The 17429-nt window shown below is 40.4% G+C and overlaps 1 pseudogene across 1 annotated transcript in view; it reads right to left on the reverse strand.

The window, feature by feature from the left end:
• The window catches only part of LOC147821461 (beta-citrylglutamate synthase B pseudogene), a 29377-nt pseudogene extending 12156 nt beyond the window's left edge, over window positions 1-17221 (reverse strand). The window contains exon 1 of the transcript XR_015446898.1: window positions 1-17221. This exon is cut by the window's left edge and continues 12156 nt beyond it. The product of XR_015446898.1 is annotated as a beta-citrylglutamate synthase B pseudogene (transcript).
• Between the last annotated feature and the right edge of the window lie 208 nt (window positions 17222-17429).

A 17429-nucleotide genomic window follows, 5' to 3' on the forward strand; every position in this document is an offset into this window, starting at 1 on the left:
GGGGCGGGGGCTGCAGGTGCCTGCGGGGGTAAGCTGGTCATAGTGGGCTGAGCATGGGAATGGAGCGGGGGCTACACACACACACACACACACCCTGTTTAGCCTCTTTTAAAGTTCTTTAACATACACTGTAATGGGTGGGATGGGTTTTGACACTTTTTTCATATCTCCTCTGTTGTGATGTAAATCATTCTCTTAAGCACTTTTACTTTAGGAACAACCTGAGCTCCATCAAACTATCAAGCAATTTTTTGAGTCTTGAGCAACAAGGAGATTTTAGAAGAAACAGCATGTGCTTTCACCAAATCAACAGGCAAACATACATATTTCCTTTGATAAATTACTTTCACAAGCTTTCCTTTGCCATATGTAAGCTTTCTAGTCTTGTCATTGACTCTCTTTTTATCTTTTTAACAGAATAAAACTTTCATCATATAAAAAGTCCTCTCATATCAAAAAAGTATATCTCTTATAATCCTCAATATTCTTTTCTATCTCACTTTAAACCTGTTATTTTTAATTTTTTGGTTATAAATCCTGCAATATATTACATTTTTTAAAATCCTAGTACAATAAAACAAATTAGTAAATTAAACAAACAAATAAAAACAGTAGCAGCAGAGGTTATCTGTCTGAGCATCTACATTTTCTTAGGAGGTGATTGTGTTTCACCAGCCAAATAGCCCATGAACCTTCTCAAAAAGAGAAAAATATAACACAAGATTTGATTTTACAATGTCTCTAAGCCCGCCCCCCCCAAACCCCAAATTGGGGGTTCATTGAATGAAGAGAATTTATTTTTCCATTGCTTTCTTCTTGAGAAAAAGAAGATTTTGAAAGTCAATGACTTTTTTCAATGCCTTTGGCACCTTTGCTCAAAGTCTGGAAAAGTGCTTAATGAAAGCAAATCTCATGTTGGATTTTTCTAATGTTCCAGGGTATTTTTTGTATTTATAGCAAATACAGAAAGATTTCAGGGTTCATTGGAGAAAAGCCAGCAAAAATGACCAATTACAGGCACCAAAAAAAGAAAAAAGGCTATTAAAAATTTTTTAATGGAATAGTTCATATGTATAGATATCAAAGTCTAGTTTTCATCATAGGTGACATAAAAACAACATCAGAAAGAATTATTTAAAAATAAAATTTAGAATTACAATTTTTTTAGAATTACAATTTTAACAATATACAAAAATTTTACAGCATTCAGATTTTGGTATGATAATGATTACACATATTTGATAAATACATTTTTTCTCTCAAAAATTAATGAAGATTATACAAAAGTTATTGAACAATTATGAAAATAAATTCAACTACCACTTAAATATTTAACACTTTCTTTTAAGTGCATTGAATGATCTGTTCTTATTCTTTAATTTTAGAGGGAACTCAAGAAGATACCCATGTTTTGAAATTCTCAAATGACCATTCCTGCCCTTTTCACTCTAAAGTGTGAGTGTGAAATCCACAAATAGGCCAGTAAACCTATGTTTCAGTATAATGTGAATGCAGAGAAGATGGACAAACTGAGTAAAACTGTAAGTGAAATAATTTCAGATATTTCTTCTAATATATAGTTGTCTAATTTGATAAAAGTTAAAAAGCAGCTGACTACATTTCTCTTGGTCCTTTATTCCACAAACACAAAATCAGTTCTTTATTAAATAAAAGGTTTCTTCTATTTATTTTGAATGCAATAACATATATATATATATATATATATGTTCAAATAAAGTGCATCATAGTATATGTGGCAATCAGATGGTCTCTACAAGAACATAGGAATGATGGCTTAATTAAGCAATTCTTTGTTTATTTCTCTAAACCATATAATATGCACCCTCCAAAATATGGTCATTCAACAAAAGTACCAATAGTGTTCTTCCTGTTAATGTGTCAGAGATACTTGTGTGAGGCCCCACAGTTTTGTGCAAGTCAAATTCTTTTAGATGCAGTTAGAATACCCTGAAGATTAGAAACTCCTCTCACATATCTTTCTCTGAGGTGAATGAGACAGTGCACAGAGTAGAGCTGCTATTCTATTTGCCAATAATATTACTTAATTCTACAGAAAAAAAACAAGTTTTATTACATTCCATTTTTAAATGAGGGGAAAACTGTATAAGTAAGCATGATCAAAGCTCTGTTAGATCTGGCTAATACTGATCTTTTATTATTGCCTCCAAGTCTTTCTACATAGTAGTATCCAAGAAATTATGTTAAGGTCCATCTGAAAGAAAATAGCACTGGAGAGACAAGAAAGGTCTTGGGTAAAAGCTTCAAAGGATTTGTAGGGGGACAGAACTTGCTGTTTAAAAAATTATGTTGAGGTCTGTAGCACCTCCATTTCTTAACATACCTTCCAAACACATCACTGGGATAGTTATTATCCATGTTTTAATGGTTCATATGCAGTTTGGGGCTTTTATAAATTCAGAAAATAGAGAGGAGGAGGCTTCTGTGTCAAAGTGCCATAGCTCCCAGTGCAGAGGAGGAGGCTTCCGGGTCCAGGTCTTACTGTTGCTGGTGCAGAGTGGGAGCCTTTTGGGCTGACGTACCACCACTAGAGTCACAGAGGAAACTTCCAGGTTGATGTGCCACAGCTCCCAGCACAGAGGAGGAGGTTTCCAGGTCAATGTACTACAGGTCCCAGTGCAGAGGAGGAGGCTTCCAGGTCGATGTGCCACAGCTCCCAGTGCAGAGTAGGAGGCTTCTGGGCCAATGTACCACCATTCGCAGTAGAGAGAAGGTGAGGTGCGTGGGCACCAGCAGCACACACACCCCACACCCCCCTGCATCAAAATGAAAAGCCAAATAAACAAGCCTCAAAACCAGACTACCAGATCACCTACAGCAACCCCAAAGGGAAATGAGATGGAACATTCTGATACTCAACTACCTGGACTAACTGAACTGGCAACAAAAGAGGATCTGGAAAAAATGAAATCACAAATAATTTCTCAGATAACAGCAGAGATTGTACCCATAGTACAAGACATGATTAATACATCTAGGGAGGACACATATAAAAAATAGAGGACCTGAGGAACATGATGGAATCCCAACATAGGAAACAAATGGAATCCATAAAACAAATGCAAACAGATTTTCAGGAGATTAAAAACTCCATTGAAAGTTTACGCAGCAGAATGAGCCAATGTGAGGACAGAATTTCAGACACAGAAGATAAGATTGCAATTAGTGACCAGAAAAAGGAAAATTGTTTTAAAATAGTAAGGGACCATGAGAAATAAATCTGGCAGCTGCTAGGCAATGCAAAGAATAACATAAGACTGATGAGAGTCAATGAAGAAACAGGAGAGAGTGCAGATGACATAAAAAAAACTGTTCAAAAAAGTGATGCCAGAAAACTTCCCAAGCAGGGGAAAAGAACTTGACATACAGATAAGTGAGGCATATAGGAATCCAAACAGCCTTGATCAAAAAAAAAATCTACACATAGGTGTATATTTGTTAAGATTAGAGAAACCCAACAGAAGAACAAAGTTCTACAAGCAGTGAGAGAAAAGAAACAAATCACATACAAAGGAAAGCCCATCACAATCACAGCAGACTTCGCAATGCAAACCCTCAAGGCAATAAGAGCTTGGAGTGATATATTTCAAGCCCTAAAGAAAAACAGCCTCCAACCCAGATTGATGTACCCTGCAAAACCATCTTTCAAAATTGATGGTGAAATAAGATACTTTCATGACAAAGAGCTTCTTAGGAACTTCATAAATACCAAATCAGCACTCCAAACAAATTTTAGACAATATCCTAGGAAAAGACAATGAGGATCACACCCCAGGGAGCCTAGCAGAATGACTATATCAGGCACGACAAGAAATTAAATGCAAATAGGGAGAATCCAACAAAAAGAAAAAGTCGACAAGGATAAGTCAATACATATCAGTTATAATCATCCATGTTAATGTTCTCAATTCACCAATCAAAAGAAATAGATTGCCAGAATGAGTCAAGAAACAAGATCGAACAATATGCTGCATACAAAAAACACACTTAATTCAAAAAGAAACTCATAGACTGAAAGTTAAAGGGTAGAAAATGATACTCCATGTGACAGGAACAACAACAACAAAAAAACCAGGAGTAGCTATCCTCTGCAGATCAAGTGGATTTCAAACCAACACTGATTAAGAGAGACAAAGAAGGACACTATATCCTTGTAAAGGGAACAATCCAAGAGGAAGGGATGACAATCATAAATATATATGCCCCAAACACTAGTGCACCCAACTATATAAAACAAATACTAATGGACATGAAAAATCATATAAGCACTAATACAATAGTAATGGGGGGATCTCAATACCTCACTGTCACAGATAGATCAACTAGTCAAAAAAAAGCAACAAAATACTAGAACTCAGTCAAACCCTTGAACAAATGAACTGAAGAGATGTTTACAGCATGTTCCACCCCACAAAATCAGGATACACATTCTTTTCAGCTGCACACAGGTCATTATCCAAAATAGAACACATACTCAGTCATGGGACATGTTTAAGTAAGTATAAAAGAATTAAACTAATCCCTTGTATATTATCAGACCATAGTGCAATGAAATTGGAGATCAACAGCAAAAGAAACCGCAAAACTTTCATAAACACATGGAAATTGAACAGAAAACTTCTGAATAACCAATGGGTCACAGAGGAAATTAAAGAAGAAATCAGACACTTCCTACATTTAAATGACAATAACCATACAACATAGCTGGATCCATGAGACACAATGAAAGCAGTCTTGTGAGGGAAATTCATAGCAGTGTATACTCATATTAGGAAAACAGAGCAGGCCCAATTAAACAACCTGATACTGACCCTCTAGAAAAAAGAAGAGTAGGACAAACCCAAAGCTCATACAAGGGAGGAAATTATAAAGATCAGAGGAGAAATCAATGCAATGGAGACTAAGAGAGTGATACAAAAAATCAATGAAGACAAGAGTTGGTTCTTCGAAAGAATCAACAAAATTGACAAACACTTAGCCAACCTTATCAGAAAAAGGAAAGGAAAGGCCCAAATCAATACAATAAGAAATGAAAAGGGTGAAATTACATCAGACCCAAAATCCAGAGGATCATCAATACCTACTTGGAGCTTGGAGAACCTATATGCCAGCCAGATGGAAAACACGGAAAAAATGGACAGATTCCTAGATACATATGAATTACTGAAGTTGAACAAAGAAGACCTAAAAATTCTAAACAACCCAATATCAACCAATGAAATTGAAAACGTAATTAAAAACTTACCAACCAAGAAAAGCCTGGGTCCTGATGGCTTCACCACTGAATTCTACAAGACATTTAGAGAGGAACTACTGCCACTACTGTTTAAACCCTTCAATGAAATTGAAAGGGAAGCAATACTCCCAAATTCATTCCTGGAACCAAGCATCACCTTGATCCCCAAGCAGAGAAAGACCCAACCAAAAAAGAGAACTGTAGGCCAATCTCACTAATGAACGTAGATACAAAAATCCTTAGTAATATACTGGCAAATAGAATGCAGAACGTCATTAAGAAGATCATACACCCTGATCAAGTGGAATTCATCCCAAGGATGCAGGGATGGTTCCACATATGCAAATCAACACATGTAATACACTATATCAATAGAGCCAAGGACAAAATCCATATGATCATCCAATAGATGCAGAAAAAGCATTTGACAAAATCCAACATGCATTTATGATAAAAACCCTACAAAAAATTGGAATAGATGGTCTCTACCTCAATCTGATAAAAGCCATCTATGAAAAACCAACAGCCAATATCATACTAAGTGGTCAAAAACTGAAATCCTTCACCCTAAAATTAGGAAAAAGACAAGGATGTCCACTATCACCACTCCTCTTCAATATAGTTTTTGAAACATTAGCCACAGCAATTAGGCAAGAGAGAGAAAAAAAAGGAATAAAGATAGGAAATGAAGAAGTCAAATTGTCATTATTTGCAGATGACATGATATTATATCTAGAAGATCCCAAGAACTCCACCAAAAGCCTGCTAGACCAAATTCAGTAAAGTAGCTGGATACAAGGTCAACACACAAAAATCAATAGCTTTCCTCTACATGAATAACACTCACTGAGAGGGAAATAGGGCAAACAATTCCTTTCACAATAGCATCCAAAATACTGTAATACCTAGGAATCAACCTAACAAAGAAATCAAAGACCTCTTCTCTGAAAACTATAGCACTCTGAAAAGAGAGCTTGAAGATGATATCAGAAAATGGACAAACATCCCTTGCTCCTGGGTAGGAAGGATCAACATAGTGAAAATGGCCATACTTCCAAAACTGCTCTATAGATTCAATGCAATCCCAATTCAAATCCCAGCAGCATACTCCACAGACCTTGAGAAAACAATCCAAAAATTCATTTGGAACAAGAAGAGACCTAGAATAGCAAAAGCAATTCGAGGTAACAGAGACACGGCAGGGGGTATTATAACCCCCACCTTGAAACTATACTACAAAGCTACTGTCATAAAAACAGCACAGAACTGCAAAGAAACAGAACTGAGGTCCAGTGGAACAGATTAGAAGATGCAGAAACAACTCCAGACACACTCAGCCACCTCATCTTTTACAAAGGAGCCAAATACCCTCACTGGAGGAAAGACAGCCTCTTTAATAAATGGTGCTGGACAAATTGGGTTTCAACTTGCCAAAGACTAAAACTAGACCTGTATCTCTCACTGTGCACTAAACTAATATCTAAATGGATTAAAGATCCAAATATTAAAAGAGAAACAATAAACCAGCTGGAAGAGAGTTTAGGAAGAACTCTTGAAGACATTGGTGTAGGAAAAGATTTTATGAGCAAACCTCAGTTGCCAGTGGACTAGCACAAACAATCAACAAATGGGATCTCTTCTTATTAAAATGCTTCTGCACAGCAAGAGAAACCACCAACAGTGTGAACAGACAACCCATAATGTGGGAAAAAATTTTCACCAGCTGTCCCTCAGACCAAGGTCTACTCTCTCGAATCTATAAAGAACTTAAAAAAAAATCAGACCTCCCAAATTTAAAGACCCAATCCAAAAATGAGCATCTGAAATGAACAGACATTTCTCAGACAAAGAAGTAGAAATAGCAAATAACCATATGAAAAAACGTTCAACATCACTGGTCTTTCAAGAGATGCAAATGAAAACGAAGCTGAGATTCCACCTCACTCCAGAAAGAATGGCTGCTATCATGACATCAACCAATAACAAATGCTGGTGGGGCTGTGGGGAAAGAGGAACCCTGCTCCACTGCTGGTGGGAGTGTAGACTGATGCAACCACTGTGGAAATTAGTATAAAGAAATTAGTATAAAGATACTTGAAGAACTAGGACAGGAAGTCCTATTTGACCCAGCTATTCCCCTGCTGGGGATCTTCCTCAAAGGATTAAAAGAATCATACCACAGTGATATATGTGCACCCATGTTCACAGCAGCACAGTTTGTAATATCTAAAGCTTGGTAACAGCCCAACTGCCCATCAACTGGAGACTGGATAAAGAAAATGTGGGGTTTTTTAAAATATAAAATGGAGTACTACTCAGCCATAAAAAATGAGAAATTAGAGACACTTATAGCTAAATGGATGCACATTGAGGCGATACTCTTAAGTGAAATAAACAGAACACACATGTGTAAATACTGAATAGTTTCTCTAGTGTGAGAACCTGAAAGTGTAAATAAGGATTAAACAGTATAACAGATAATGTGAAATAGGAAGAAAAGGGGCAAAGGGGAAAGGAAATTGGGCGGGGTAGGGGAAAGGAATGAAGGGAATATAATTAATATGAGAAAATGAAAAAATGGAAACAAAGTCTTTGTAAATAGGGTGGGATGGAGGGGCTGAAGGGAGGGCAGGGGAAGGGGGAAAAATAAGAACCAAGAGAGATTACGGTAAAGGTGCAAATTTCCAATGATGAATGTCATTACATTGTATAACTAAAATATACCAATAAAATAAAATTTTAAAAAAATTCAGAAAATGAATATGAGTAGTCAGTATTGAAGGCTTAAAAGTATGGCTATATGAGACTCGATACAGCTAAATAAATTCCCAAACCAAAAGCAGGGCCGCCCACCCCAACTCCTATGTGCACAAAGAGAATGCATAGCCATAAGCACTGAAGGAAAGCATATGACCTTGAATAAATCATACATGGAACAGGCAAAAAAGGAAAAATCAAACAACATACATATACACAAAGAAACATCTATTTCCTTATGTCTTCAGGTAAGTATCTCTACCCTAGGGGAGTATAAGTCATGAAAACATCTCATCTCCTTTTTTTAATTAAAAAACTGTTTCCTGTCATGCTCTATTCTCTAGAATCTATCTCTCTTTTTTTGGCCGTTTAAACAAAAAGCAAACCACATACATGTGCACGTGCACACACACACACATATACACATATATAGATTCCCTTGTAAGATGTCAAAATACATCACAAATCCATGCAAATACATAATGCTGGCATCAGAAACAACTTTGTTGTTTTGTACTTAAGAACTTCTAGGCCCTTGACCTGCTCCCTAAAAATATTTTTCCTTGTCCTTATTCTTTAAATGTTCAACCACCAAAGAAAAAAGAAAAGGCTTTAAATGTACATGTTTCAAGTCTGTGTCTTGTTAACATAAAGAATGCATTTTTCTCACTTTGGCCATTGTTAAAGATACAGGCATAGAGCAGGGAAAGTTAGACTAGCATGTATTTTTCAAAAGCAACATTAACAGAGCATATATCTTTCAAAAAAAAACTAAAACACTAACACATACAAGTCAATGCACATATTTTAAACTACAGTAACTTTATCTACATTGAGTAAATGTTATTTTGTATACCAGACATTTCAATGCTGTTCATTTCCTTTCATCATGCAAACATCCCAATTTTGTCATTAAAAAGCCTTTATTGGGTTATATTCACTTTTCCCTCCCACCCAAATTAAGAGAAAAAACAAAGACAAAAGACCAAAATGAGAAATCCCAATAAGAGCCCTTTGAGATTTCATAAACAGCTATGATCTAAAGCTGCTAGCTAACAATGAAATGCCATAATTTTCAGATTTGTCTATAAAAATTTCTGTAATTTAGATAGATGTTTTCCCTAGTTTTTATAGATCTCACAATACGATGCTGTACCCATTTTTTCATATAAAAACAAAAGCAAGGGACCATGAACAAAATGTTCACATTCCTCGTGGCATGGCCTGAGAGCATACAAATTTTGTAGTAATTTAAAACTGAGAGCCTGACTTTGTATTTTTATCACTGCTTCTGCCTCTCTGCACCATCTGTAATGAAAGCAGTATGTTACTAGCAGAGTAACATTTATTCCCCCTTCTTCTCTCTAACTAAGCCTGCCAATTTTCTCTCATCCTCCTAAGCATCTTCCATGAACAGCATTGCAAGTTGGTTAAAAAGAAAAAAAAAAAACTGAAAAGAAAATTTTACAAGAGTTTTGTTCATTAATTACTGATTGGCAGAGTCACTCCACCAGGAGTTTGACCTTATTGGCTAGCAGCTGGTTCATTCATGTTGAACAGGCTCCCAGAGGGGCTTGGTGAGAAGCTCTCCCTCAATGCTTTCAGGGTCACTGTTGACAAAGCTGGAACTTGCACTCATGTTGTAGACAACAGTACTGGCGGGGCACCAACTCTGGCTCACTAGTCTCACTGGCTGTGGACAACATGGAGAGCAAGGACATATGCTGGGTGAACTGGCCAGAGGGCATAAGGGAGGAAGCACAGTCTGCTATGATACCAGCTACATCTAGATTACAAGCCTTATCAAAGGTGATGAAACCTACATTTGCACCAGCCTTGTAGACACAGATGGAGCTGTCATCTTTCATCAACAGGTCAATGCCACACGCATGCATTCCCAGGATATTGGACATCTGGATAGCTAGCTGCTTCCCTTATTCACTTAGTGGGCACATCATCCCCAAATCACCTAGTGAGCAGTTGCTCTGCATCCTCCCATCTGTGGAAAAACGTAGCATAGTGTCAACAACATGGCCCTCCATGACAATGACACACACATACCATCCATGAGACTCCTTCATATACTTCTGAAACAAGTATGGAGCTTCATGGTAAATAAGATGGTTTAGACCAGCCAAATGGTGCTTCTCTTGTGCCAAGAAAACAGCTTTGTCTCTAGTGTATTCTTCATGACCATTGGTAACGCCAGTATTTCTGGTTCATCAATCATTTTAGCAAAATTTTCATGGCCACCATAATAGAAAGTATCTGGCAGAGGAACACCATGGCCAGCTAGCTCTTGAAATATCCAGAATTTATTTACATAATTCAGGATGGCTTGAGTTCGGTTCATCAATTGGCAAGCCCATCTTCTCCAGATGATGCAAAACAGTGATGTCACCATTGCTCTGCATTAAAGGGGTGGGAACACTCATTACCTCCACCTGGGGGAGGCAGAGATGCGTTCTCCATTGATCCGAAGACCCAGGTTTCCTTCTTCGACTGTCAGCACCACCTCATCCATCACCACAGCCCTCAAGTTCACCTCTTCCTCACAAACACTTGGCCTTCAAAGCCTGTAAAATCTCTTTTTGGGGGTAATCTTCCATGATGAGACAATCTGTCAAAAAGCACAACTTGGCAGCCACAGAGCTACACATCTTGATCTGCTTGTTCTTCTTTTTCTGGATTATTTCCTCTTGAATGTAAACTCCAGTTTACAGGGGCAGCTGCCTGGCAGATGAACATGTGGAAAGGTCTGTCTGTTCTCAGGATGGAAGCCTCAGAGGGTTAGGTGTGTCCTCCCCAAGAATGTGCATGCCGTTCCCCAACCCTGAAGCTCCTCCAGCCTCCCTATAAATCTTCTATAACAAACTTGGCTGCAGCTGCTTGGATTTTAAAGTGCATCCCCCCCACCCTTGTTCTCATAGTGTTACATTTTAAAGTCAACTGGCTCCCAACAGACCTCTAAGTAACCATGAGTCAGTGTTTTTATCTTAAACCAACAGAGCAGAGAAAAGGGCAATTTAACTCTGCAATTACAAATCAAGAATTTGTAATGCATAAGAAATGCTTTAAGCACACCAATCAAACAAAAGCATGAACTCAATTTGAAAACCGAAAATACATTTATCAATTAGCTAAAACTTGTAATTTGATTTTTCCTATAAAACCTTCTTAGGCCCAGCATGACACAGTTGCAGCTTTTCAACTTTGGCCATCCAACCCCAGGCTGGGGCTACTCTGGCTTTCAGATGTCCCCTCATATCTAGGCACACTAAAGCTAAGCAGCTTTCCTCATGTCTTTGCCCATTATGGTGCAAATCATTCTCTCAACTACTTTTGATTTCAGACAGATTAGACTGCCTAGACCCTACCTGAACCCAGGCAACTTCAGACTCACACACTTCACTCCACTCACTCACACATGATTATGTATTTTTCTCAGACCCTCTGGACTCACACATTTCATTCTGCTCACTCACACACAATCACCTTCTCTATCCCACCTTTCCAGCCTGGGTGCAGGTTTTGTCCAACTCCCTCCGAGTCTGGCTACTCAGTATACCTGGCATAATTTCATCTGACTCTGCCTGAGTCTGATCACTCAGCACACCCTCTTTGAGAGCCACTCTTGTTGGGGGCCTCCCCTGAGAGTAGTTTGAGAGTAACTTTTGCTGAAGACCACCTCCGTGTTCCACTTGGGGGTGTAGGTTTTGTCTGATTCCCTCTAAGTCAGATTACTCAAAGTCAACCCCAGGAAGGTGATTAGGCTTCCCCTTACCACCCTTGCAGTCCTGCTTCAGGGACCCCAAATCTTACAGCAGTCCTGCAGCACATTATTGTTCCAGAATCATCATGAATCCCCACAGATTCCTTTTGTGCTGACAGGGGAGATGTCTCTGGGCTGCAGGAGGGCTGATTCCCTCTCTGAGCTGAAGTCTAACCAGTGGTGCCAGAGGCCTCAGGATTCCTGTAGTTTGGGCCCTTCTTGGGCCTGCAGGAAAAGGAGACGGCAATTCTGTCATTTCTGGTCCCTTCATGGACACCGGAAATGTTGCAGAATCCAAGAGACAGGAGAGAGCAATGGGAAACAGGAGGACTATTATTTTTAGGTGAACACTGGCTCAGTGGACTAATGTTCAAAGGAAGAGGATTGAACCAAGAAGAATTTTACTTTTTATACATTTGGTTAAAGGGGTTGGTCTTTCTAGAGATGTAATAAGGAATTTACAGAAACAAGACAAGAACAGACAGTTTTGTAACTTAGCCTGAAAGAAGATACAGCCTTATGAATAACAGAGTGTCACAAACTTTGTTTATAGGACATAGTAGTTGATTTTATCTACAACAGAACCAGGATTTACAGCTATGGGGGGTATTCTGGGGAGGAGCTACCCAAGGCTGAGAACTTGTTTTTCTTTACGTCCTGCTTAAGTACCATTTTTAACAAGATATAAAGGTTACTTCTTAGAACTGTCCCTCTCTTCTTATTAGTACCTTATTTTAATCTAGTCAATCATTTGTTATTGCTACAGTATTATCCCCTGTAATGAATTAAACTCAGTTTATTAAAATTTTGGACCATCAACTTAACTTTTCTTTCTCCTGTACTGGGAATTCACACTAAACTACATCTCCAGCTCATTTTTATTTTTTATTTTGAGACAGGGTCTCACTAAGTTGCTAAACTGCCTAGGTTGGGCTCAAACTTGTGATTCTCCTGCCCCAGCCTCCTACAGTGCTCGGATACCAGGTATGTGCTATCACAACCAGCTTTGATGTTAATTCTTGTTTAGAATAATTAACCACCACCTCTACCTAAGCACTAAATCCACAAATTATAGGTGATGTCTGTGATAGTTGGGAACATCTCTCTTTAGTAGAGCAGGAAACACAGAGAATCTTGGTCTCCAGAATTAAGGAATACCATGAATAGGTGGGCCAGGTGGCAGAGTTAGGAAAGCTGGGTGAGGACTGAAAGTTCCAGGCTAGCTTTGGACTTAGTGAGAACTTATCTCAAAATAAAAAACAAAAAAGGGCTGGGATGTCGCTCAGTGCTAAGGCCCTAGGTTCAATCCCCAGTACTGCCAAGGAGGGCGTGGTCTGAGGCCAAGCCTTTCCCGGTATTTAGAGTGTCACTCTCCCAGCACCTCAGCCCTGAATCCAGGCCTGACGAGGAGTGGGAATCCTCCACCTACTTCTCTAGGTCCTCCAGGCAATGAGGTTGTGATAATCCAATTTTCCTGGAGCAAGCTTCCTCCACTACTGGAGGCTGATCAGTCCCCCAATCACCTGACCAAGGATATGGTGGCAGGATTAAAAAGACAAGACAAGATATTACTCCATAAATGGCAGGCCCAGGATGGTCAAAGCTCTTATCAGGCTAAGACACCATCTCCTGGAGCTTGCCACTATTTATTAAACATACAGCTTCTTTGGAGACCACTGATGTGAGCAGGTTCCTAGCAATAAGGGAATGAAACATTCTAGCAAGAACAGCTCATAGATTAATGGGAAATTTGTTTCTTTCCATAGATTGATTTTTGCCTCTATAGGAATTTTTCTGTACAAGTCATGCTGCTCTTAGCTGCACTATTGTTTGCCATCCAAGATGTCACAGCATCACAGATTATTGAGACCTCTGCTATAACCAGTGCTATGGGGAGCTGTTCCTTTCCCATACACCAACTGCCAGCTCTTCAGGCAAGCCACTGTGGGCCAACAGGCAGACTCAGACTTTTAATAAGAAAAGTTAATTTATGAATTTATAGCTCACTCAGGGTGGTTTCCATCACTCCACAAAAGGTTGGCTCACCTAATTTTAGGGAGACCTGCCCTAAAAGAAAGTAAGGAACACAAATAATGTCCCTCTCCTTCAGAAGCATTCGAAAACAACTCTTTCCACCTGCCCTAGCAGTCTTATATTATCAAGACAAACTGGCTAGGAAGGTAATCCCTGTGGAGTAAACTTGCTGGGAGTCAGGTAGATGGGGTCAGGAAAACACTACAAATCCAACTGGAGTCTTGATATTTGGACACAGGAGTGGCCCACCATCCTCTCATTGAGGAGTGAAGGCCTCTGCCATTCCAACCTGCCATGGCTGTCCACCAACAGTTGACTTTCTCCAACTAAGAATTGTGGAACATCTCAGCTTCCATAGCCAGTTCCTTGTTTCCCAAACTGACGGCATGGGTTCTGCACCTTGGTCCTGTACAGGAGCAAGTGTCTGCAGGACACTCAGGGTTCACTTAATCAGAATCTCAAGGCTGGTTTCTCCTGGACTGGCTCAGCTGTTCTGACACCACTCAGGAGCCTGTACCCCCATCCCCTTAGCATGTCTCTGGTTGCTCTCCGGGAGCCTTAGTAGGCCCTGCCCCAAATGCCCTGGAACCCACCCTCCCTGGGAACACCCTGACCTTGCAGCCCAGGGTGTCTCTGGAAAAGCAGAGGTGGGCTCTCAGTGCTGGTCAGCAGTGTCCTACACATTATAGGGTCTGGGTTTTAGGAAAATGCTGGGGACACAGGCCACCACCAAAGAGGGATGCAGGGCCTAAGGCTGTTGCTCAGAGTAAACTCGGCACAAATGTGGATGATGGACTCACCCCCCTGCAACAGCTCCATGCCCCAGGAAGGAGCCCGGCCCTACACTCAGCCCTGATGCCCACACTTCCAGGCCCAGGACCCTGGGCAGGGCAATGACAGGTGTTTTCTCACCTAGATGGTAGGGCAGGGCCAGGGTCAGTGTGAGCAGCATCAGGAACAGCAGCAGCAGCAGCAGCAGCAGCAGCAGCACCACCACCTCCCAGCCAGGCTGTGTGCTCCTCCCAGCTGCAGGGTGCAGATCTCAGTGACCTGGTACTGACTGGCCCAGAGCTCTGAGTCCTAATGAGTTTGGTTCCTAATGAGGGAATGCAGTCCAGGCCTGGGGGCTACTGACCCTCTCACACACTGGGCACGGGCAGGCCCGCTTCTGAAAGGCCAGTGAGACTCATTAAGGTGTAAGGTACCCCAGCCTGGCCGGATGTGACCAGGGCTGCCTGTAGTCACAGCTGGTTGGGAACCTGAGGCAGGAGGATTGAAAGTTTGAGATTAGCCTGAGCAAGTGAAGGAGTCCTTGTTTCAAAAAGAATTTTTCTTAAAGGAGAGGGGCTGGGGACACAGCTCTGTGGAAGAATGGCTCTGTTTCCATTCCCTGCACAGGGGGTGGCCATCCTCCTCCTCCAAGAAGCTGGGTGAAGCCCTAGGGTTTATAAATAGCATGACCCAAGCTGAAGGATGCATCATTTAAATACAAGTAACTCATTGAGGAGATGGCCAGGCTAGCATTTTTCCCATAAATATTGTTTAGTCATAGGTTAGCCTGAGAGGAACAAAGCCAGAATTTGAAATGGATCCATACTTTGTCAGAAAATGAGGGCAAGGCTAAGCAGGCATTCTGGGTGTGTCTGCTGTCCTCTACTCCCACTCCTGTGTCAGGATGTGACAAAGCACTCCGAGACAGGATGGTAGCAAACAGGGGCAACAGGCAGAAGGTGCACAGGACAGGAGAGCAGAAGGCAGTCGGGAGGAAAGGACCATGGTGCAGCAGCAAGCAGGAGACACAGCCAGAGGTGATGACCTCTGAGCTGTGGAAGACAGCAGGGACACTTTGATGCAAGGCCTGGAAAACATGGTTGTCATCCGGACTGGAAACATGTTCAGTCTCCTTGTCCTATGGACCCAAACGGGTGTCTGTGATTTTTATGTCCCATGTCCCACATCACTGAGAAGCTCCAGGGCCTAATTGTTCCAACAGTGGACTTTAGTCATGTGTGGCTATTTAAATTAGTTACATTTAAATACAACTTTAAATAAAAGTTTAGTGCTACATTTCAAATGCTTACCAGTCACCTGGGGCTATTATATTGAACAAAGCATACAGGAGGTGATCGAAAGATATGATGAATGTTTAAATTACAAACAAAACTTGTTACAGTAAAAGGCATATTGTCAAGAGTGACAGGTGTGTTCAAGCGAGGGGAGTATTTTGAGGGGCATCAATGGCAATGTCATTTATTATAATAAATTATTTTATTTAAACATTCACTATTTGTTTTGATCATCCCTCACTGGCTAAATATTTATAGCAAATTCTGTCCACACTCACACACATTACAGTGCATCCTCATCCAGCTTCTTCACTGGATCTGGTACCTTGCAACTTCTGGCTCTACCCTACAGCCAAAATGCCCATGAAAGGAAAACGTTTTGAATGGATTCAGAACATCAAAGCTGCCGTAACAGTACTCATGAAAGAAGACTTCCAGAACTGTTTCAGAAAGTGGCAAGAAGGATGGGATCATGGTGTTTGAACTGAGGGGTCATATTTTGCAGAGTATTAATGGTGATGTCTTTTACTGTAATTTTTAAAAATCTGTGCATTCACTGTTTTTGATCATGCCTCGAATAGCAAACATTTGCATTGTCACAGAAAGTTCCATTAGACAGCACTGTTCTTGGAGGGGCACATTTGGATATTTAGCAGTGACTGACTCCTGCTTTTCAAGCATAAGGCCCAGAGGACACAGTATTGGGAGAGGGCTCAGGAAGGTACCAAGCTCTTCTGTGAAAGTAATGTGCATGTGTCTGGGCTGAGTCCCATCAGGAAGTCTGCATGTGCTGGCTGCCATCAAGTTCAGAATCTACAGGCTCAGTCAAGCACAACCTGGTCTTTATGTACAGAATTCACCCCTTACAGGCTTAATAAATAATCCCTGTCAATAAAGGAGAAAAGATTCACTCAATAAAAAGTATATACACAACAGTAGCTTCCAGATCTTTCATTCATTCCAGATTCACATCTGCTGCCAAGACGGGGGTTTGGTGGAAGTGGTCTGTGGTTCTACTGATGCATCCTGATGAAAGAATCCTTTTCTTTTTAAGGTAACTTTAGAAAAGAATAGGACTTCAGGGAGCAGAGTGGCCTGGACCATCCCAGAATGGACTTGCGACACAGGGGAAATCTGTCTTAGTTCAGACATAGCATCACTAGAGTACAACAATCATGATTTGCTGTTCAAAGTTCGGCTATGAAGTACAGAAAGAAATGTAGCAGCTAGAGATAGAATAAAGGATTTTCCCAGATAGCTTCAATGATGGTCGCCTGCTTTTGTTGTTTTAATCTTTTTTTTTTTTTTGGTGCTAGAGAATACACCCAGGCCTTATTTGTATTTTCAGGTAGAACTGACAAGAACCAGCAGAAGGAGGAAGTTAAAAGGCAACAGAAAAGTTGAGGAACAAAGTTCCCAAGAGGCAAAATCCAGAGGTCAGGCAGAGTACAAGACAGAACTGGTGCAGGCACATTGTAAACGGATGGCAGGGCTACTGAGGGTGCATCTGTTTTCTAACTTTTCT

The sequence above is a fragment of the Heterocephalus glaber genome, unplaced genomic scaffold, assembly GCF_053883595.1.
Source record: "Heterocephalus glaber isolate CG9 unplaced genomic scaffold, H.glaber_assembly_v1.0 deba00001733, whole genome shotgun sequence".
Classification (NCBI taxonomy): domain Eukaryota; kingdom Metazoa; phylum Chordata; class Mammalia; order Rodentia; family Bathyergidae; genus Heterocephalus; species Heterocephalus glaber.